Source organism: Coffea arabica, chromosome 8c, assembly GCF_036785885.1.
Source record: "Coffea arabica cultivar ET-39 chromosome 8c, Coffea Arabica ET-39 HiFi, whole genome shotgun sequence".
NCBI lineage: Eukaryota > Viridiplantae > Streptophyta > Magnoliopsida > Gentianales > Rubiaceae > Coffea > Coffea arabica.
In genome coordinates this window covers 12,268,356-12,292,830 of record NC_092325.1, presented here as the reverse complement: position 1 = coordinate 12,292,830, position 24,475 = coordinate 12,268,356, and the positions used below count along the sequence as shown (strand labels likewise).

Genomic DNA, 24,475 nt, shown 5'->3' with positions numbered 1-24,475 from the left:
CAAGAATTTTAAAACATAAGAAGAGTATTTCAAGTAATCAGAAATCTTATCAAGTTCAGGATTCACATTATTAAACATAAGCTTGCCATTCTTTCGAAAACTCAGGATATATATATATATTTTTCTTCGTGTAAAGCATGGACAAATTCAAGTGTGAGATTACACCAATATACAATCAAGGGGGAAAACTTAGTTTAGAAAATGTTAATCTTGTATTAACCCATCATATACAAAGTTCAACAACTCATTAGTTATTCACAAATTTTCAAATGTGAAATTCAAGTAAAACTCACCCTTTTACCAAAATCGGAAAATTACACATATTTAAAGCATATATATCTTACTTCCACTCATCGCTTACAAATAAAACTAGTACATCCTAGTTTTTCTTTAAATTTTCAAAGCAGAATATCTTTAGAAGATATGTGGGCGGAAAATACATTTTATTCCTTTGTACTTTTATCTTGGTTCAAAATCATCACACATGGAGTTTGACTATCAAATCTCGGTCTCTTATCCTCCATAGCCAGTACTAATAATTATCTCAATTCTTTCCACACTTACAAATATAATGATAATTCAAATTCATCCAATCTTTCACTTCAAATCTCTCATCCCATCTCTTCCTTCAATATAACATCACCTAATTCCTCAGTTTCTTCTGCAAGTCCCAAATAAGAACTCCCGAATAATCAATTTCTTTAACCCCTAAGATACAATAGATCCTTGTTCACATAATATCCAAATTAATCCCACAGTCAAGCATCCTAAACTTTAAGCCTAGAATACGCTACAGAGATCTGAAGCCTAAGCTCTGATACCAACTGTGACGCCCCACGTCTCTCTAAGGCGGACCAAAGGGTATCCGCGGACGCCTGCCCAGCTCACGCCAGGACTCAAGCAATTCCATTCAATTTCAAACCGAACTAATCACTTCGATGAGAACAACATGAATACAATAATGCGGAAGCGTTCAAGCTTAATAAGTCACTTAATGTATAACCAGTACATCGGGTAATCATGAAACGACTTAAATTCAAAGTACACATCAGGGCCCAAACTTTTCAAGTTTACAATTTCCAAAAGTACAACCCAAACCAGGGCCTAGTCAAAATATATAACAGGAGTCTTAACAAAAGTACAACGGATGGTTCCTTCATATTTCTCCAAGATTCGGTCCTGTTAAGGAAAACAAAACTATAGGGTGAGCTAACGCTCGTGAGGCCAAGAACACACATGCAAGCACTTAGTCAAATAACAATCCCAAATTTAATAAATAAAGCCATGTCTTTTCAATAATCAATCAATCAAGCAGGAAAGTAATCAGAAACAATTCAAGGATATAGTAGCTCTCAGGAGCTAAGTTCCACTCGATCTGCCGTTGTCATTCGTATACCTTCCCGCATTGACCCTCCTGTCAACCGGGTCGGTATTTCCATTTCCGTAGATCACCACTTACTTCCCTCCGTCCACCGTACACCCCAAGGGCCCACAATGGCCAATATTGGGCGATACTCAACGAGTATGCCAAGCAAGACCTCTTATTAGGTCGAGCTTATTTGTATCTCATGGCTCGTCCAAATCCCCGACCAAGCCCATTGCTGGCTCGAGTCTAAGGACGGCCTATGAGTTTGGGCGTCCCCCATTCATTTGAAAGTCGAGGAGGTTCACTCCAACGACATAAGCATTCATGACATAACATTGCATTTCATTCATTCATTCAATACATTTCATTCATTCATTTGAAATTAGAACGAGTGCGATAAAGTACGCACCCGCCCTTATTTTTAAAACTTTCAACAAATCCCACAAATAAGCAAGTATCAAAATTCACACACTTGACACTCACCGAGCAATTCAATAAGAATTATTTTCCGGAAGTTCAAGTGTCCACGATGAGATCCTCTTGAAGGTCTCCTTGCGCGCCTGGCAATTTAATAGTGGATAATCACACAATTAACCCACTTATCAAGAAAGATTGTACACTAGTACAATCTAAGAATTATTTTGCAAAAAGGAACCTCAATTACACGTAAATCGAGGTTCAACTTGCCTTTTATTAGGTACAATATTATTTGAGTTTTTATCTTGAAAATCGTAAGCAAAACGTTTAAGAATATCAAAAGAATAAAGAGTTCTTGAAAAACTCTATTTCTTTGAAGTTGGAAAATTTTTCAGTTTTACGATAAATCTTTGAAAAATCATAACTCGCTCGGCATAAGTCGAGAATTGGAAAACTTTATACCGTTGGAAACCTCTTAGAGAGTACTATAAGTTCCTAGAAGACACTTTTCCATGAATCAAAGTGAAAAGTGGTCAGAATTGAGCTTGAAGATGCTGGGTTGGTTCACAAGGCAGAATGAAGTTGGATTTTGGCCAACTTTGAAAATTCGGCACGATTCGCACGTTGCAAACCGGCCTCTGAAATTTTCAGCTCAATTAGTGTTGCAAGTGAAGTGTAGGACAAAACAAGCGGATCAAAAATCGGAGTTTCGAGCACCGAGATACGGTAGCCCGAAGTTGAGCAAATTCAAGACTGGATGAGAATTTTCCAGATTTGAACCTCTAACTTTAGTAATTCAATTGGGTATCGAAACGAACTTGAATCGGCACCAAAATTGGCAGTATTTCAATACTATATGGAAGGTATCTCTCTATCGAATTTCGGGGAAAAATACCTTCGGCAAGGTCGTTAATTAGCCAACCAAAGTTCAAGAAAAATCCTAAGGCAAACTGCCTTTGACTTTCATTTTCCAAATTTCCAACCGTTTAACCAAGAAAGTTATCCAACCATGGTTCATTTGTGAAATAAGGGTCTAAGATATACCCATGATACCTTTGGTAAGTGTTTAATATCAAGAACATCAACTAACAAGTTCACTCCAAGATTTGGTTCCAAACCAGTCCAAACATTAGGGTTTTCCAAAACAGAGCAGTCCACTTGTTTCAGTCACAACTCAGTCATTATAGCTTGAAATCGAGCATGGCTTACGCCGTTGGAAAATACATTCATAGAGTTAAAATATCACAGAAGAAATCGTTTCCAAATTTGGCTCCCATTTGGTTCAAATTCGGGCATCAAGTTGCTGCCTGAACACTTCATTCCAGAAGAACAGAGTAACAGGACAGCGAACGTAAAACATTTGGTTCGGCTTGCTCACAAAGAATCAGAATGTGAATTATATACCAAATTAAAGCTAGGAATGTCTAGTTTCAAACGCCACCGACGGCACATGATTTCGACATCCGAGGACAGAGTTATGGCCAAAATACTACTGCTGGTCAGAGCATACGCGAATCAGTTTTCCAGATTTGCTGGTTTCGAACAAAAATTCATTTGCCCATTCAAACCTCATTATTTTTCAATGAAATTTTCCACACCTCTAATACATCATATAAGCATCCAATTCAAGCCATTAAACCATTAAAAATTGGCCTGGAAATGGCCGAACATGGCAGGGGCAAAATCGGAAGTTTTTGCTTCTTACACCCAATGAAGTTCCTACTAATTACCCACCACTAATGCATCATTATAACCACTAAACCAACAATATAATCACCATCAATCATCACATCAGCAACAACAACCCAAGTGTGGGAATTCCAAGAGCCCACAATCACATTTTTACACCATAAACAAGTAACTAAGTGCATGCATGAGCTTAATCTTGTCATATAATCTCCAAAAGATAAGAATCCAAGGGTTGATCATTACCTACTCCTTTGGTTTGCAAGGTCAGAATTTTCGGCCCTCTTGAAGCTCCAAGAAACCGTGAAAGCTCCCCTCCTCCTTAGCTAGATATAATCTCCAAGAGGTTTGCTAAGTGGTCTCCAAGTTTGGTGTGATTTGGAGGTGATTTGGGGTGGTTTTGGGTGAGATTAGTGTGCAGAATTTTTGTTGCAAATGAGTTAGAGAGAGGGGGAAGCTTGGCCGGCTGTGAGGAGAGAGAAGAGAGAGTGTGATTTTGATCTAAGTTGGCTTCTCATAGAAGATTAAATGTGTGGTGAAAAATTGCTCCAAAGTCAACTTGAAATAGTGCAACTAGGATGCGTTTGGACTCGATTTTTCTCGCGCGTTTGGTTTACTAGTGCACTAAACCTCCAATGTATATATATTCATGTAATTATTATTCACTCTTAGTTGTTCCAAAATAAGGGTCTAAAGTCCCTCAATCGAAGTTGCGCGTGTGAAAACGCGTACCGTCAATTTTACCGCTATAACGCGAAACTTTCGAAAAATTCTTATAACGATTGCACTACTAACTATCACTTGAATATTTATTCATAAAATTTCCTATTTTAGGACCATGGTACAGGTCTCCAATATTCCAAGCTTATTGTGCTACTACGCGGATAAAATCTCCAAGTACTATTCACTATTTTCGCTAAACGCGCTCTAGGAAATTAATTTTCGAAACGAATCATTTTAAAAATATAACGAAGTTATATTACCACTTATTTGGGTCTAATAAGACTAGAAAATATTCCTTGGAAATAAAATCCAATTAAATAATTTATTAAGCCATAAATTAGGCATAAAATAATAGTTTTTGCGAGTCCTCACATCCTCTCCCCCTTAAGAAAATTTCGTCCTCGAAATTTACCTTGGTCGGTGAACAAGTCTGGATACTTCTCCCTGATTGTCTCTTCAACTTCCCATGTCGCTTCCTCTATTCCATGGTTCTCCCATAAAACTTTCACTAGTGGTATCTGCTTGTTCCTCAATTCCTTCACCTTTCGATCCAGAAGTTTTACCGGTCTCTCCTCATAGGTTAGGGTTTCATCGATCTCAATATTCTCCGGTTGTAAAACATGAGAGGGGTCTGGATGATACTTCTTAAGCATGGACACATGAAACACGTTATGAATACGAGATAAACTCGGTGGTAATTCCAGCTTATAGGCTACATTCCCAACTCGCTGAATAATCTTATAAGGCCCTACAAACCTTGGTTGTAGTTTCTTCCCTTTTCCGGACATCAAACTTGCTTTTAAAGGCGTAATCTTGAGAAATACCATATCTCCAACAGTGAACTCCAAATCCTTCCTCCGATTGTCGGCATAACTCTTTTGTCTACTCTGGGCGGTTTGAATTCTTTGCCGTACCAATTTCACCTTTTCATTAGCCTCCTCAATCCAAGATACAGTAGTCGTGTCTAAGATTTTCCGTTCACCTACTTCATCCCAACAAATTGGGGATCTACACTTCCGACCATAAAGTGCTTCGTATGGAGCCATTTAAATAGAAGAGTGGAAACTATTGTTATAAGCAAATTCCACTAAAGTCAAAAACTTACTCCAATTCTCTCCAAAATCCAGTACACAAGTCCTCAACATGTCCTCAAGAGTTTGAATTGTTCTGTCAGATTGTCCATCAGTCTGGGGATGATAGGTGGTACTAAAGTTCAACTTAGTCCCCAACACTTCTTGCATCTTTTGCCAAAACCTCGAAACAAATCTTGGATCCCTATCTGACACAATACTCACAGGTATACCATGTAGTCTGATAATCTCATTCAAGTACAATCTGGCCAACTTCTCCAATGGATATTTCATATTAATCGGCAGAAAATGAGCTGATTTAGTCAATCTATCTACTATCACCCAAATGGCATCATGGCCTCTCTGTGTCCTTGGTAAGCCTGATACAAAATCCATGGTAATATTTCCCATTTCCACTCAGGTATTTCTAGAGGTTGCAAAAGCCCAGATGGTTTCTGATGTTCGGCTTTAACCTGTTGACAAACCAAGCATGTCTGAACAAATTGGGCAATTTCCTTCTTCATATTTTTCCACCAATAAAGACCTTTCAAGTCTTGGTACATTTTGTTCCCTCCTGGATGTACTGTAAACTTTGATCGGTGTGACTCTTCCAAAATTTCTTTTCTAAGCCCTTCATCCTTTGGCATAACCACCCGATTTCGAAATCTTAATATTCCATCTGATCCCGAAGTGAAATCGGTCTGGTCTCCCATCTTGACTTTCTCCACCAACTTTCGCATTTCAGGGTCCTTTTCCTGAGATTCCTTAATACGTCCCAATAAAGTGGAGGTTATCACAATATTCCCCAAAATCACTTTCCTTGGTTCTAATCGAGGATTCCAATAGCTAACTTCCTCCAACAATCGAAATTCCTTAACCATCAATTCAGCCATTTGTACCTGACGGCTCAAAGCATCGGCCACTACATTGGCCTTCCCAGGATGGTACTTAATAATGCAGTCATAATCTTCCAGAAATTCCATCCATCTACGTTGCCTCAAATTCAGTTCCTTCTGAGAAAATAAGTACTTAAGGCTTTTGTGATCTGTAAAAACCTCAAATGTCACTCCGTATAAATAGTGTCTCCATTTCTTCAAAGCAAAGACCACAGCCGCTAACTCCAAATCATGGGTCGGATAGTTCCCTTCATGCGGCTTCAATTTTCTAGAGGCATAAGCTATCACTTTATCATTTTGCATCAAAACACATCCCAAACCTTCCTTAGATGCATCGGTATAAACCACAAAACTATCATGTCCATTTGGTAGAGCTAGAACAGGCGCTCTAGTCAACCGTCTTTTCAACTCCTGAAAACTTCCTTCACACTTAGAACTCCAAATAAATTTTCCATTTTTCTTGGTCAACTCAGTCATAGGTCCAGCGATTTTCGAAAAATCCTGGATGAATCTCCGGTAATACCCTGCCAATCCTATAAAACTCCGAACTTCCGTTGGATTTTCCGGTCGTTTCCATTTCGAAACAGCTTCCACTTTAGTTGGATCCACTTTAATTCCATCCTTAGAAATTATATGCCCTAGGAAAGTCACTTCCTTTAGTCAGAATTCACACTTGCTAAACTTAGCATATAGCTGATGTTCCCTCAAGATCTGTAAAACCATTCTCAAATGTTTCTCATGATCTTTCACATTCTTAGAATACACCAAAATGTCATCAATGAAGATCACCACAAATTGATCCAAGTAAGGCTTAAAAACCCTATGCATTAAATCCATGAAAGCGGTAGGTGCATTGGTTAACCCAAAAGGCATTATTGCAAACTCGAAGTGCCCATACCTCGAGTTAAAAGCAGTCTTAGGTATGTCCTTCTCTAAAATCCTCAATTGATAGTAACCTTGCCTTAGATCCAACTTTGAAAATACTACCGCCCCTTGCAGTTGGTCAAACAGTTCATCAATGTGGGGTAGTGGGTATTTATTCTTAACCGTAGCATCATTTAAGCCTCGATAATCTATACATAACCTCAACTCCCATCTTTCTTCTTTACAACCAAAACTGGGGCTCCCCACGGGGAATCACTCTCTCGAATAAAACCCCGTTCCAACAAATCCTGTAATTGTAACTTCAACTCCTTCAACTCAGCCGGAGCCATCCTGTATGGTGTCCTTGATATAGGTGCTGTTCCCGGAGCTAAATCAATTTTAAAAGCTATTTCCCGTTCCGGGGTAGAGACTCCAATTCTTCAGGAAAAACATCAGAAAATTCTTTCACTACCGGTGTGTCCTCCAGATTCACCTTATCGCTAGGGGTATTAATAAGAAAAGCCAAATATCCTTGAGCTCCCTTATTTAAAAATTTTCTAGCCCGAATTCCCGAAATAAGTGCAGACGAGGCTAACTTACCCCTTACATCCAGTAGAGCATGGCTTATATAATAATCACTTATCAGGTTCAAGTACTACATATCACACCAATCCAACCTATCAAATAGTCATGGTCCAATAGGGAATTAATCGCGTAATCAGATAAAACAGGCAAAAGGCTTGAAGTCGGACGTAAAGTCCTAGACATTTGGAAGAAATTCAGGATATAACGAAGCTTCAAATCAAAAGTTCATCCCTGGTGGTGCTGGACAACACAACAAGCAATGCCCCACCAGAGAGGTTCAGTTCAACCGCTGCAGAAGAATAGTAGCCGGTCTACAACCACACCAGTACGAATAATTTCAAGAGTAGGGTCAAAGCAGAGCCAAATACTTCAGGTTCATGGTGTATGAGTACGAACAAAAGTATAAGTTCAAGTTCAAGTGCAAGTTCAAGTTCAAATTCAAGGGTCATGAGTACGAGTAAGAACACACTGGCCTAACCTCTGTCCAGCAATTCACATTCTTAAACAGTCACAAAATTCAAGTCCACATTCCATATATTCAGTCAAATTAGGTCCATTGAGGATACGCAAGAGCACACTAGCCTAAACAGGTTCAAGTCTCAAGTAAGCTCAGTCTAATCGGTTTCAGGCAGTTCGAGTTCTCTTACCAACCTACTGCAATACTTTCGGAGTTCAAACTTCCTAAGATTGAAATATTGGCACAGAACCAATCATAACATATGTTGCGCACAAGAAAATCTCACCAAGTTTCCGGTTAGGTTAATCCATTATACACTAGTAGATCGGATCTTCGGGTTTATGTTTGATTCATATTCGGTACTAGGGACCTATTAAATTATATGAAACTGTCTATCAATTTGTCTCACAAGTACAGGGTTGTCTAAGCCCTCGGTCACGGTCCCCTTTTCTCATTCCTGCTACCCTACTTAAGAAAAGTCTATAAGCACAGGAAAAGGCATAACTAAGCATAAAGAGCGTAACGCGTATACAAGTTGCAAAAACATTTAAAATCAGGTCATGATTCATTACATGTATCAAAAGTTATAGCACGGTTAGAAGTTACAAAACAAGACCAAGATGTCCAATATTGCACAAAGGCAATTAAGTGCCACAAAAATATAGAAGTACATACAAGCAGGATACAAAAGGCCTCACAGCGTGCACTACCCCTTTCTAAGTCCATAGTTAAACCAAAGGGGTCCAGACATCACTAATTTCAATCAGATCACACGCCTTTACGAAATTAGATCCAATAAAGCCATAACGCAAGCTAAAACCAAGATTATCCATTCGAAGTTCAAAATCTTTAATAACCAGCCACCAGTCGGAACACCATCATCTCCAAAATAACCAGTCTTAGGGTTTTGTAATTAAAGTTTCAAGCTCCAAGTTCAAACCCAAGAATAAGTACAACTTGCTACGTTACGTGTCAAACGGAAACCAAATCAATTCACACTAACTTGTACTCTTGAATGCAGTTGCTCTATATCTCAAAGTTGCCTCAGTCCGTACATTTAAAATTGGCTCACTCTTCTTGAAAGTCAAGAATTTTAAAACATAAGAAGAGTATTTCAAGTAATCAGAAATCTTATCAAGTTCAGGATTCACATTATTAAACATAAGCTTGCCATTCTTTCGAAAACTCAGGATATATATATATTTTTCTTCGTGTAAAGCATGGACAAATTCAAGTGTGAGATTACACCAATATACAATCAAGGGGGAAAACTTAGTTTAGAAAATGTTAATCTTGTATTAACCCATCATATACAAAGTTCAACAACTCATTAGTTATTCACAAATTTTCAAATGTGAAATTCAAGTAAAACTCACCCTTTTACCAAAATCGGAAAATTACACATATTTAAAGCATATATATCTTACTTCCACTCATCGCTTACAAATAAAACTAGTACATCCTAGTTTTTCTTTAAATTTTCAAAGCAGAATATCTTTAGAAGATATGTGGGCGGAAAATACATTTTATTCCTTTGTACTTTTATCTTGGTTCAAAATCATCACACATGGAGTTTGACTATCAAATCTCGGTCTCTTATCCTCCATAGCCAGTACTAATAATTATCTCAATTCTTTCCACACTTACAAATATAATGATAATTCAAATTCATCCAATCTTTCACTTCAAATCTCTCATCCCATCTCTTCCTTCAATATAACATCACCTAATTCCTCAGTTTCTTCTGCAAGTCCCAAATAAGAACTCCCGAATAATCAATTTCTTTAACCCCTAAGATACAATAGATCCTTGTTCACATAATATCCAAATTAATCCCACAGTCAAGCATCCTAAACTTTAAGCCTAGAATACGCTACAGAGATCTGAAGCCTAAGCTCTGATACCAACTGTGACGCCCCACGTCTCCCTAAGGCGGACCAAAGGGTATCCGCGGACGCCTGCCCAGCTCACGCCAGGACTCAAGCAATTCCATTCAATTTCAAACCGAACTAATCACTTCGATGAGAACAACATGAATACAATAATGCGGAAGCGTTCAAGCTTAATAAGTCACTTAATGTATAACCAGTACATCGGGTAATCATGAAACAACTTAAATTCAAAGTACACATCAGGGCCCAAACTTTTCAAGTTTACAATTTCCAAAAGTACAACCCAAACCAGGGCCTAGTCAAAATATATAACAGGAGTCTTAACAAAAGTACAACGGATGGTTCCTTCATATTTCTCCAAGATTCGATCCTGTTAAGGAAAACAAAACTATAGGGTGAGCTAACGCTCGTGAGGGCAAGAACACACATGCAAGCACTTAGTCAAATAACAATCCCAAATTTAATAAATAAAGCCATGTCTTTTCAATAATCAATCAATCAAGCAGGAAAGTAATCAGAAACAATTCAAGGATATAGTAGCTCTCAGGAGCTAAGTTCCACTCGATCTGCCGTTGTCATTCGTATACCTTCCCGCATTGACCCTCCTGTCAACCGGGTCGGTATTTCCATTTCCGTAGATCACCACTTACTTCCCTCCGTCCACCGTACACCCCAAGGGCCCACAATGGCCAATATTGGGCGATACTCAACGAGTATGCCAAGCAAGACCTCTTATTAGGTCGAGCTTATTTGTATCTCATGGCTCGTCCAAATCCCCGACCAAGCCCATTGCTGGCTCGAGTCTAAGGACGGCCTATGAGTTTGGGCGTCCCCCATTCATTTGAAAGTCGAGGAGGTTCACTCCAACGACATAAGCATTCATGACATAACATTGCATTTCATTCATTCATTCAATACATTTCATTCATTCATTCAATACATTTCATTCATTCATTTGAAATTAGAACGAGTGCGATAAAGTACGCACCCGCCCTTATTTTTAAAACTTTCAACAAATCCCACAAATAAGCAAGTATCAAAATTCACACACTTGACACTCACCGAGCAATTCAATAAGAATTATTTTCCGGAAGTTCAAGTGTCCACGATGAGATCCTCTTGAAGGTCTCCTTGCGCGCCTGGCAATTTAATAGTGGATAATCACACAATTAACCCACTTATCAAGAAAGATTGTACACTAGTACAATCTAAGAATTATTTTGCAAAAAGGAACCTCAATTACACGTAAATCGAGGTTCAACTTGCCTTTTATTAGGTACAATATTATTTGAGTTTTTATCTTGAAAATCGTAAGCAAAACGTTTAAGAATATCAAAAGAATAAAGAGTTCTTGAAAAACTCTATTTCTTTGAAGTTGGAAAATTTTTCAGTTTTACGATAAATCTTTGAAAAATCATAACTCGCTCGGCATAAGTCGAGAATTGGAAAACTTTATACCGTTGGAAACCTCTTAGAGAGTACTATAAGTTCCTAGAAGACACTTTTCCATGAATCAAAGTGAAAAGTGGTCAGAATTGAGCTTGAAGATGCTGGGTTGGTTCACAAGGCAGAATGAAGTTGGATTTTGGCCAACTTTGAAAATTCGGCACGATTCGCACGTTGCAAACCGGCCTCTGAAATTTTCAGCTCAATTAGTGTTGCAAGTGAAGTGTAGGACAAAACAAGCGGATCAAAAATCGGAGTTTCGAGCACCGAGATACGGTAGCCCGAAGTTGAGCAAATTCAAGACTGGATGAGAATTTTCCAGATTTGAACCTCTAACTTTAGTAATTCAATTGGGTATCGAAACGAACTTGAATCGGCACCAAAATTGGCAGTATTTCAATACTATATGGAAGGTATCTCTCTATCGAATTTCGGGGAAAAATACCTTCGGCAAGGTCGTTAATTAGCCAACCAAAGTTCAAGAAAAATCCTAAGGCAAACTGCCTTTGACTTTCATTTTCCAAATTTCCAACCGTTTAACCAAGAAAGTTATCCAACCATGGTTCATTTGTGAAATAAGGGTCTAAGATATACCCATGATACCTTTGGTAAGTGTTTAATATCAAGAACATCAACTAACAAGTTCACTCCAAGATTTGGTTCCAAACCAGTCCAAACATTAGGGTTTTCCAAAACAGAGCAGTCCACTTGTTTCAGTCACAACTCAGTCATTATAGCTTGAAATCGAGCATGGCTTACGCCGTTGGAAAATACATTCATAGAGTTAAAATATCACAGAAGAAATCGTTTCCAAATTTGGCTCCCATTTGGTTCAAATTCGGGCATCAAGTTGCTGCCTGAACACTTCATTCCAGAAGAACAGAGTAACAGGACAGCGAACTTAAAACATTTGGTTCGGCTTGCTCACAAAGAATCAGAATGTGAATTATATACCAAATTAAAGCTAGGAATGTCTAGTTTCAAACGCCACCGACGGCACATGATTTCGACATCCGAGGACAGAGTTATGGCCAAAATACTACTGCTGGTCAGAGCATACGCGAATCAGTTTTCCAGATTTGCTGGTTTCGAACAAAAATTCATTTGCCCATTCAAACCTCATTATTTTTCAATGAAATTTTCCACACCTCTAATACATCATATAAGCATCCAATTCAAGCCATTAAACCATTAAAAATTGGCCTGGAAATGGCCGAACATGGCAGGGGCAAAATCGGAAGTTTTTGCTTCTTACACCCAATGAAGTTCCTACTAATTACCCACCACTAATGCATCATTATAACCACTAAACCAACAATATAATCACCATCAATCATCACATCAGCAACAACAACCCAAGTGTGGGAATTCCAAGAGCCCACAATCACATTTTTACACCATAAACAAGTAACTAAGTGCATGCATGAGCTTAATCTTGTCATATAATCTCCAAAAGATAAGAATCCAAGGGTTGATCATTACCTACTCCTTTGGTTTGCAAGGTCAGAATTTTCGGCCCTCTTGAAGCTCCAAGAAACCGTGAAAGCTCCCCTCCTCCTTAGCTAGATATAATCTCCAAGAGGTTTGCTAAGTGGTCTCCAAGTTTGGTGTGATTTGGGGTGGTTTTGGGTGAGATTAGTGTGCAGAATTTTTGTTGCAAATGAGTTAGAGAGAGGGGGAAGCTTGGCCGGCTGTGAGGAGAGAGAAGAGAGAGTGTGATTTTGATCTAAGTTGGCTTCTCATAGAAGATTAAATGTGTGGTGAAAAATTGCTCCAAAGTCAACTTGAAATAGTGCAACTAGGATGCGTTTGGACTCGATTTTTCTCGCGCGTTTGGTTTACTAGTGCACTAAACCTCCAATGTATATATATTCATGTAATTATTATTCACTCTTAGTTGTCCCGAAATAAGGGTCTAAAGTCCCTCAATCGAAGTTGCGCGTGTGAAAACGCGTACCGTCAATTTTACCGCTATAACGCGAAACTTTCGAAAAATTCTTATAACGATTGCACTACTAACTATCACTTGAATATTTATTCATAAAATTTCCTATTTTAGGACCATGGTACAGGTCTCCAATATTCCAAGCTTATTGTGCTACTACGCGGATAAAATCTCCAAGTAATATTCACTATTTTCGCTAAACGCGCTCTAGGAAATTAATTTTCGAAACGAATCATTTTAAAAATATAACGAAGTTATATTACCACTTATTTGGGTCTAATAAGACTAGAAAATATTCCTTGGAAATAAAATCCAATTAAATAATTTATTAAGCCATAAATTAGCCATAAAATAATAGTTTTTGCGAGTCCTCACATACACTCTCATCTCAAACAAAATAAACAGATAGTTCAGACGTTCATATCACAGATTGCATGTACAGAAATCGAGTTAAACAACAAGTGAGGGGAGCGGTACACTCACTGGTTCAGGTACAAATACTTCAAAAGTTTTCACTTCAAATTGGCTTTAATCGCCAAGAAACCCTAAACGACCCAAAGTAAAACAAGTGAAGGGTTCACATCCAAATCGAGTAAATAGAAAATACAAGTGAGGCTCGACTTCTAGTCGTATGCCTTGCCAATTAATTACTAATGCAAGGGTGCAAAGCATGATGTTTTTGAAAACAAGAGTAACGAGAGGACCTAGGATTTGAACGACCCAAAAGCCCTTCATTTCTTTCAAAAGGCAACTCAAATCTAAAGAGACTAAACGGCCTAGAAAAATGGACAGCATTTCCCCTAAATTTGCTTACTTTTCCAGCCATCATGGCTTCATTATTTTCCTCAGTCAACCCCAAAGTCATACGCAATATAAATTCATAACACCAGCCATTCAATAGGCTCATAGACATTCAAGTACAAGATTTAGCTAAGAAAATGACCGGAAATGAAAGTTAAGCCCTAAAACTCAAAACAGTTTTGACGTCATTGTGCGGTTTTGGCACCATTGGCACTATGATTATCGGTACAAGACCCACCATTTTGAAGCTAAGAGATAGTGCTACAATATTTAAGAAGGCTACTCAGTCCAGTTTGCAGTGAAACAAGGTTAAAAATTCAATATACTAAACCAGAACCGTAAAGACAGGTTAACAAACCGCATTCTGGTTAACGAACCGTAATTCAGGCTACCCAAGTCCAAATCAAGTGATTCCAAAGCCATCCGAAACCTAAGACATCAGTCTACATTTCCTCAGAGACCTCAACAACCAGTTCAGAAGTATTCCCAGCCAAAATAACCAATTACAGAAGCAATTCTCAAGTTCGGGTGAAACCAGGGTAGCAGGGGTATTTCGGTCTTTTCACAGGATACGCTACTCCGATTGGCCTAAAATTTTATAGGCACCTCTAAAATGTCATTCCCTACAACTTTCATGTTTTGACCCAAGGCTAATTCGGCCTCTAACTATGATAAATAGTGCCGGGCAGAATGAAGGAAAATGAAACCCTAACTTTCCAATTTTTCTTCCAAAACAGAAATTTTCTGCAATTAACCACACTTTCCACCTTCTGACTTCCTTAAATATCATTTCCAATCATCATACATGACCACATAATAATAATCATATGAAAACAGAAAAATCACCAATAAATATAAAACTTCACCAATTCAACCAAAATCAAGATATAATCCATAAAATTACATCTTAGACTACCACAAATCATGAATTAAACATCATTAGATGGAGGAGAGGGGTTCCTTCACTACTCACCTTAGCAATACAAGAGAGAGAGCAACCAATCACCTTAGCCTTCCAAACAACTCCACTAAACACCTCACAATCACTCACTTAAGGTTTTCTATGGAACAAAAGCAAGATTATGTGGTTGATTTGGTAGATTTGAGCAAAATTTAAGCCAAAAACTTGAAGAGTTTTCTTTCTTTCTTTCTTGAGGGAGGGTCGGCCAAGCTTGCAGAAATTTGAGTGCTTTTTGGGTCAAAATTGAGTATTAGTAAAGGTAAGAAATAATGGTCAAAGTCCAAGCTCGAATGAAAAATCGACACGTGGCACCTTTTAAGTTTAACACTTATCCTTTTGTCTCTCCAATACTAATCCATATTGGTAACTTCTAATTATCTCCTAACACCTAGTAATTAAATCCCAATATCCCAAACTTAACCTAATTGGCCGAACTTTATCGAACTTTCCGCACTAGCGGGTCCCACGTCCGATATACGTTCTTATTTTTTCAAAATCTAACCGATACTAGGAAAATCATCTAAAAACTATATTTACGGATAAAAATTATCTAGAAAATTTTTCTAATAACGAAAATGCAGAAAATAAGCCATTAAATAAAATTAAACCTAGAAAATGAGAAAATTACGGGTTCTCACAGAATATCTTTTCGGATAACACTCTCAATCACCGATGAACCCTAAGGTTAATCAAGAGAAAATATTACAGTTCCTCCAGCAAAAGTTAGGTGAATCGAAGACAATTCAAATACTACTAGTCTTTTGGAAATATGATTTTGGAAGTGAAAAGAGTACATTTAAACCAAAGGACATGAGTAAAATATTTGGAAAACTTATGCTCGCTCGTAAAACTTTGAAATATCCATTTGAGTCGAAGAAATGAAGAAAACGTATTTCTATTAGTCTTAAATTTCATTTTTTTAAGTGTACAAGTTTCGGCTAGATTCGAACTTATATACCTCGATAAAAGAAGACGCAAATATCCTAGATGGTTCATATGGTATTCGCTCTCAAATTGTTACCTAATCCTCAAGTGTAAATTTGGGCAGCACGTCCTTTGTATTTATCTATTTTCCAGCCACTTATGGCTTCATTATTTTCCTCAGTCAATCCCAAAGTCATACACAATATAAATTCATCACAACAACCGTTCAATAGGCTCAAAGTCATTCAAGTACAAGATTTAGCTAGGAAAATGACCGGAAATGAGCTTTAAGCTAAGAAACCAAAAAGGCAAATTCACCGCTACTTAGTGTATCGGACATAACCGAAACTACGCTTATTGGATTGAAGTGAAAGTTATACCGTTTCGAAGCTAAGATAGAGGGCTATAACTTTGATGAAGAATACTTAGTCCAGTTCTCACCCAAACTAGGTCAAAGTTACCAAAAAACCAAGATTTTCGAGTTCGAAGCTCACTGTACAATTCAACTAGCAGTCCTGATTCATTCAATCATATCTCAGCACACACAACTCCGATTCAGGTAATTCCAAAGCCATTTGAAAGCTAAGATACAAGGCTATAATTCTTAATAATCATATATTGACAACCAATTTGGTAATATTCTTAGTCAAACTAACCACTTACAGAGGCTGATTATCATTTTTGACAGAAATAGGGCAGCAGGGGCAATTTTGTCATTTCACAAGATACCCTGCTCCGATTGAGATGAAATTTTGTAGGCAGCTAGTTAACATCATTTGCTACAACTTTTATGTTTTAACCTAAGCCTAATTCAGCCTCTAACATGCTCGAATAAAACCAGACAGAACAGGGAAAATTGGAACCCTAAAGCTAAAATTTCCGCACAAAACTGAAAATTTCCGTTAACAAACATATACAAGCTCCATTTTACACCATAACAAGCTATTATACCATGATTAAACCATAATCATCCCATAAAATCAGAAAAATCTCCATTAAATCAGAAATTTAACAAACACTAGTTCAACCCATGAAGTCTTCCACAAATTAACATGTTAAGCCACTAGAAACCACTAATCTTTCCTTATTAAGAACAAAAAGGAGATTTCTTAGCAACTTACCTTTACAACTCAAGAAAGATGGCAACTTAGCACCTCCACTTCTAAAACCACTCCACCACCTTCTTCAATCCTACTAGCAATAGGTTTTTATGGAGGAATTTGAAGTTTAAATGGTTGGATCAAGAGATTAAGCAAGAGAATAGAAGGCAAAAGTTGAGGAATTTTCTCTCTTTTCTCTCTATGTTGTTCGGCCAAGAGAAAGAAAAATGAAGATGAAATTGGTCAAAATTCATGTTTAGTAAAGGTGAAAGAAATTAGTCAAAGTCCACCCTCCAATTAAAACGCGCCACCTAGCACTTTTTAGGTTTAACACTTATCCTTTTGTCTTTCCTAACAAATTAATCTAGCTAACATCTAATTATCTCCTAGCACCTAGTCAATTAATCCCTTAATGCAAAACTGAACCTAATTGGCCGAATTAACCGCACTTAACGCACTAGCGGGTCCCACGTCTAATATACACTTCAAATATCTCATGAACTAACTTATACTAGAAAAATAATTTAAAAACTGTATTTACTTATAAAAATATCTCTAAAGTTAACATAATAACAAATACATAGATAACGGGTACAAAGAAAGAAAATAAGGCCTAGAAATTCAGAAAATTTTCGGGTTCTCACATTATAAACTCGGGATTTAGAAGGGTTAAGGACATTTCACATCCTTGCCAACTTGGTTCTTCGTCTAGATCCGGGGTCTTGTGGGATATGAGTTCATGGCCTTCATAGTAGGTTCGTATCACCTATAAGTTTCATTAAAGATTTCATCCATCAAATCAAGATTTCGATTAATGTTTATTTTTTTCATATCGATGAAAACCATAAAACTAATTTTTAACTAATAAATAATTAAATGGATGACAAAAAAAAAAGCTCCATGCATACAAGCAAGGTCAACCCAAACGAAACATCTCATTAGCATAGAAAATTCAAAAAGTTAAAATAAACTTACTTCCTAAATAATCCAATATATAAAAAAGCTATTAATTCCAAGAGAATAATAACTTTTAAAATCTGCATATGATCAGCATTTTCCAAGGCATAACAGTAATAATTCATATCTACAATACCAAAATCATGAAATATAACAAAAAAGAATTAATAATTCTAGAAATGTACTAACTTATTAAAAGTACTAATCACTAATGCTTATGAGTAGTATTTGTTGTGTGATATGACATAGCATGTTTAGAAAAGTAGAGAAGTGAACCTAGAAGCAAAGAGATTCCCTTCGAATGACTCTTGACCTTTAGCAAAGAGTCAGAGGGGAAAAAAAAAACAGAAACATGGAGAGAAAGGAATTACTAAAAGGTTCCATAAACATACTGACATTTTAAAAAAATTTTGCAATAGATAATTAATAACACTTAACACTATATTTTGATGAAATCTGAAAAACATACCTTCACATGAGAGCATTTTGTTTATGGAAATTTTACTGATGTAAGACAGTAATCACGTGGGGAAAAAATATGAGAAATAAGGTAATTAGCAAGACTTTGTGTAAGAATGATCTCACTTTCTGCATTTTTTATGTAGATATCATGCATAAGAAAACAATGACATAAATTGATACGAATCCAAGTTTGGAAGAAGTGTAACTGGGAGATCTAACCGATCTAACCGTGGAATGGATTATAACTGGTTGAAAAAATCGGTAGAGAAAACATAGAAACCATCTGATGGTTTCTTGTCGGACCAACTTTTCCAATTTTTAGCGACTTTCGTAGTTTTAAGTAATTTTATTTGGGTCTTGTGAGCCTATTAAGGCATATTTAGCATATTTAGACACAAATATTAGTGTTCTTTAGGTTTAGGGATTTTGTGTCTTTTTAGGAAACCTAAAGTTTTGCAAATAGGTTAGGGTTTTGAGTTATGTAAGGTTATAAATAGCCAAACTTATGATGTTTTCAGTAGTTAGACAATTATGAGAAATAAAGTTTGAGAGAGACATCTCTTTCTTGTTTCTTGAGAATGCTTTTGATACAAAGTGAGTTGTGGCTTCTTTGTTCAAGTTTTGACTTATTAATTCAAAACTACATTAAATTGTGGCATCATTCTACCAACACATCTTGATTCGCTAATTCATTAGATTGTGGGTCAAGATTAGATTTAAGGTTCACACCTTAGGGGAGGGATCGAGGTTTTCCATCAATTTTGTTCCATTATTTGGTTAAGATAGATCCTTCTGCTGCCTGTGCAATTTGTTTCTTTAAGAGCGGGAGTTTGGAGATTCGGGTTCCCATCATAAATTCTCTGGCCAACGGAAAAACTTCAGATGAGATACGAATTGATACCTATTTTTCCTTCCTTATTGGCTATAGAATTTTTCCACTTTCCAAAAAGCCTTCTAAGATAGAGGAACAAATTCTTATATATGCGATTCCTTTCCAGGCTTTTGTCTCTATACTTAAAGCTACAAAACATAAATGGCTACCATCTATTTTTTTCCGTTACATCAAATCGAAGAAAAGGAATTCTTGAATGATTTTTTTTCCACAAATATCCGATGGGCGCAAAAAGAGATCGGGTACAAACTAAGCATACAAAAATGGAAACCCATTTTTCTTCGGTAAAAATTCCTGATTTTTTGGTGTAGAAGCACATACTAACCACGCAATAACTACTTTCCATGGTAATAATTAGCATTAGCGGGTAAGGGATGTCCATTTTACAAAGGAGATTGAGAGAGATTTGGTGAACAAAAGCATATGGTGGGAGGGAGAATGTTACTTAACACTTTAGTTTTCTTGAAGGCCGTAGGCAAGAGGTGGGAGACAGCAGAGAACCAGTTGCCTGAATTCTCCTTATTGCTCCTTTTTTTCCCTAAATTGCACAATAGAGCCCATCTTTAATCATCTGATGAATGCATCTAATGGCTGTTGATATTTGTAACTAAATTAAGCACAAACCTAATGGTTGAGAATCTAACACATATCCCCTGATTAAAACTAATTCCGATGGCCCACATATATACAAGTGTACAAATGAGCCAGGACGAGAAAGAATTAATCAATTTTTTTAAGACACCAATGCCTGCCAACAATTCAATACTATTACATGCCCATTTTATATTGGGGAAGCAAGATCAATCTTTTATAGCTGAATGACATAAATGCCTCTGGATAGTCAGTCACTATTCTATGCCCATGTACAATCATAGAGGGTTTTTATTGTGAACAGAGGCATTTCCATGCCCAACTCTTTCCCTTCCGTCACACGACTCAATATGGGGAAGGAGGGATGTGTTTTTATGTATATGTAGAAAGTGGAATAAATGAGAAACAAATCTTCCCTTCACCATGTATGCCTAATGAACAATACATATTGGTTCATTTCCTCTATGTGCCTTTTTGGGTGTTAGATTTTATTCATGTGATCCTAATGGGTCAAGCTCTTAATGTTATAAATTTTATATGTAATAATTATGAATATCTATATTTACATAATAAGTCTAGTATAATTTAGGTATGTTAACATGTATCATTAAAAAATCATTAGCCATATGTTGTACTGCCCTTCTTATGAAATAGAAAAACTCGAACACTTACGGGATAGTATATTATGTAACAAGGAAACGGCAAGTTGGATAATAAGTTAAACAACATTTTCTTAATTGCCTTTCAAATTTTCCTTTTAGCTTTCTTTATCTTTGCTTCTTTGACACCATATTTCCCTTTGCTTACCTCATTTTACTTTCGTTGCTAATTTCTCTTGTGCTTTGCTTCCCCCATCCTCAAAGGTAAATTCTTTAAATTCTTTGCTTTTTCCATTTAAGTATTTCTAATTATTTGTTTTTAAGATGGCAATATTGTCAGAGCAAAATTTCACTTCCATATCAAATTTTGCATTAAGGGACAACTTTACTCATCATTAATCAATATTTGTTAATTTTCTGATTAACTAATAAGCCTTCTAGACCCATTACAAACTTCCTCTACCACACCACACGCTCCCCATATCTAATCCAACCTTTATATAAAAAAAATCAATTGTCTTTCCCTCTCTCCCTAAAAAAGCAAGGAAGCAAGAGAATAGCCTGGAAAATTATGAAAAATAAAAAACATAATTGGCGGTTTCAAGAGCATGTGATGATTGCTGAACATTGGAAATTATAGTTGTTCCTTTCGAAATCTCTTATCCTCTTGGTTTCATATCACAATTTGTAAAATGAGAATTTCAAACTCTACAAATTTTTTCTTAGTTTTTCTTCAAGCGCAATTTGGTGGGGGAAAATGTGACGACCCCACCTCTCCCTAGGACGTACCCTAGGGTTTAGCGGACCGCCTGTCTAACTCGCGCTAAGACTCACTCACACAGTTTCAAAGATAAATTAAAAACTTCAAAAGCAAAAGAAGTAGCAATTCTCAAATTTAAAATTTACATTTATACACATGGCTATCTCAAATATCTATACATACCCAAATGTAGCAAAAATTCTTGAACTCCTAACCCTAATCGAACACTAGCGCTAGTACAAATACAAAAATCAAAAGGTCTAGATAAAACTAGCCTGTCCTAGCATCACGCTCATGCTCGCATCCTCTGTAAGGAAAACAAAACTAATGTGGTGAGTTAAACCTCAGTGAGGTTCCAAAATATCATGCAAAAACAAGTAGCAAGTTGGCCATTATATAAAACTTGAAACCTCAAAGTGGGCGAGCACAAAAGTTCATGAAAGTTAACAATAACACTTCAAGCAACAAGTTAATTAGGTATTCAACATTTTCAGTTATAAGGATATAGTTCGCTCTTGCGAGCTAATTCAGCCGCAGCTTGTCAAGAAGCAGTTGACACTCCGTCAACTTTCAAAGTATTGTAGCAAGTCTAGTAGAGCGACACTTAACTCCAACACCATCCACCAATCAAACTCCCTACCGGACCCGAATTCCAATATTAACAATGGTGGTAATACTCGAGTATACCGAATCCAGTGGACCATATCCAGTGGATTATACAATAAACAATAAACAGTACCTATGGTTCGCTAGTCTCCTTGACCGAGTCCTTGCTGGCTCGATTCGACGAACTAACCAATAGGGTTAGGATCCGAAGCAGTATTCAAGTCATACACATATACATCAAACCATTCGTAACCAATGTACAGTAATTAATCAAATTAGGACAAGTGCGATAAATTACACCCTTGCCCGACCAAACAAGTCAAGTATTTTCCAATCACATTAACAAAGCATTGCATTCAAGTATCAAGTTTGGTCATGCAATTGGAGACACTCACCAATGATTCACTCTTTATCAGAATCAAGCTCAGGTCCAACCCCCTAGCCAGAGTCAAAATCTGCGATAAAATGTCGTATAGCAACAAGTAATCAAATAGGTTTTCGAAATATACGATCTTCACTTATTAATATCAAAGAAAAATCAAGTAAATAAAACTAATCTAAATAGTAATCATAATACTTAATAAACCCTAAAAAATACATGCCCACTCTTTTGGTTTTGATAAAGAAATGATTGAAATCTTTAAGTTTATAGCTTGATATATGCATCTAGAAAATCTTGTTTAAAGTGGCCATTACTTTCCGCTTGCAAAATATATAGTTTTTGGCAAAATTTCAGCTTACATATCACTACCAAGGTCAACTCAAACATTCCTAAGCAAGTTAAGTCGAAATCGATCACAAATCGCACCTCTACTTCCACTTTCACTCACTTACCCCACAAGAAGAAAAACGGGCATCACTTCCCTATTTTACCTCAACTTTTCCTCAAATTGCAAAGCTAACATTCCATAGTAAAACAGCCCCAATCAAGTCTACAAGTTATAAGATACATAGGGTGCTTATTTTAGGCACAAAACTAACTATATCAAACATATACCTAGCATATACTCATCATATACCTAAGCTGGAAATTCTCTACCAAAGCTGGAAATTTGGAACTAAAGCTGGAAATTCTTATTTGGAAGCTAAAAAGTCATATTATAGCTAGAAATCTTCATATTAACACTCTCAAGCCCATAACAAGGCTAGATATCATCATATCATGGCTGGAAAATATAAGACAAAGCTGGAAAATTCACCAATCTTCACAAATCCATGATATCTTCCATAAAACTTCTATATTCAAGTCATCTACCCAATAAAATGCAAGATAAGAAAGAGAAGGAGAGTTTGCCAACTTAATACCTTCAAACCTCTAGGAGAAAATGAAAAACCAAATCTTTCCTCTCCAAATCACTCCACTACAAGCCTTCTTGTCACCTTGCTGAAACTTCCTTCGGATTAGATTAGTGGTTCTTGTTGATTCCTCACTCAATCAAGGCAAAAGCAAGGTGAAAATGGAAGTTTTCTTCTCTCTTTTTTTTCTCTCTAAGAGTCGGCCAAGAAGGGCTGAAAGTGAGGGAATTTTCGGTGAAAGGAAAGATAAAGATGGAAGAAAGGTTCTTGGTCAACGGTTGTCTTGATGGCCAACACTTGGCATCCAACCATTCCTTGTTTGCTTTTTTTTTCTTTTCCTCTCTTTTTAGTAAAAATTTCAGCCAACATGCTAAGGAAAAATAGGGATGGGAAACAAAAGGAAAATAAGAAGATTAAAGAAATAAAATCTTGGTCAAGTAGTGTCTTTGACCGGTAACAAGCAGATCGACTCGATTCAAGCCTATTTCTTTGTCTCTCTTGTATTTTTAACTTATGATTCACTAATTTACTCATAGCACTATTAATCACATACTTTCTCTTGCTTAATACCCACTCTAATCAACCAAATTTAGTGCACACACCTCACCAATTGATCACACTACTCCAATGCACCAAAACCTTGGGGCATCCACTAACTATAAAAGTAAAAGCAAAACTCTCGACTCTATTATTTATTACAACTATTAAGGGAAACAAATTAGTATTAAAGAAAATATAAATTAACTTATTCAAAATAAAAGAGAATTATAAAAAAATAAACGAATTTTCAAGTCCTCACAGAAGAAACAAGAACAAGAATGTTTGACTAGTGCAAGTTGCTAAAGTGAGAAACTTTTGTCAATGAATGCATGCTGGTGCCAAAATTATTTAGCTATGTAAAACAATACTGTTTGATGATGGACAAAATTGTTTTTTTTTTAATGCAAACTCTGCTCTGGAAGCTACATTTTGCTCTGGCAAATATTGCCAGCATTATTTTTCACATGGTTTTTATTTCATGTGTTCGAGATATTCTGCTTTACCTTGCCTTTTCTGCTGTGATTAATTACTTCTAGTTATTTGATTTTAACATTGCATCTATAATGCCTTGGAAATACATAGCTTTTTCTTTGTTGATGAGATATTAAAAGCATCTGACGGGATTTTAATACAAATACA

At 36.7% G+C, this 24,475-nt stretch overlaps 1 long non-coding RNA gene across 1 annotated transcript; it reads right to left on the bottom strand.

Annotated features, from left to right (window-relative positions):
* Positions 1-21,520: 21,520 nt before the first annotated feature.
* LOC140013834 (uncharacterized) lies at positions 21,521-23,627 on the bottom strand. Its single transcript, XR_011820648.1, has 3 exons — positions 23,306-23,627; positions 22,396-22,455; positions 21,521-21,701 (listed from the first exon to the last, which is right to left on the bottom strand). It is a non-coding gene; the product is annotated as an uncharacterized lncRNA (long non-coding RNA).
* Between the last annotated feature and the right edge of the window lie 848 nt (positions 23,628-24,475).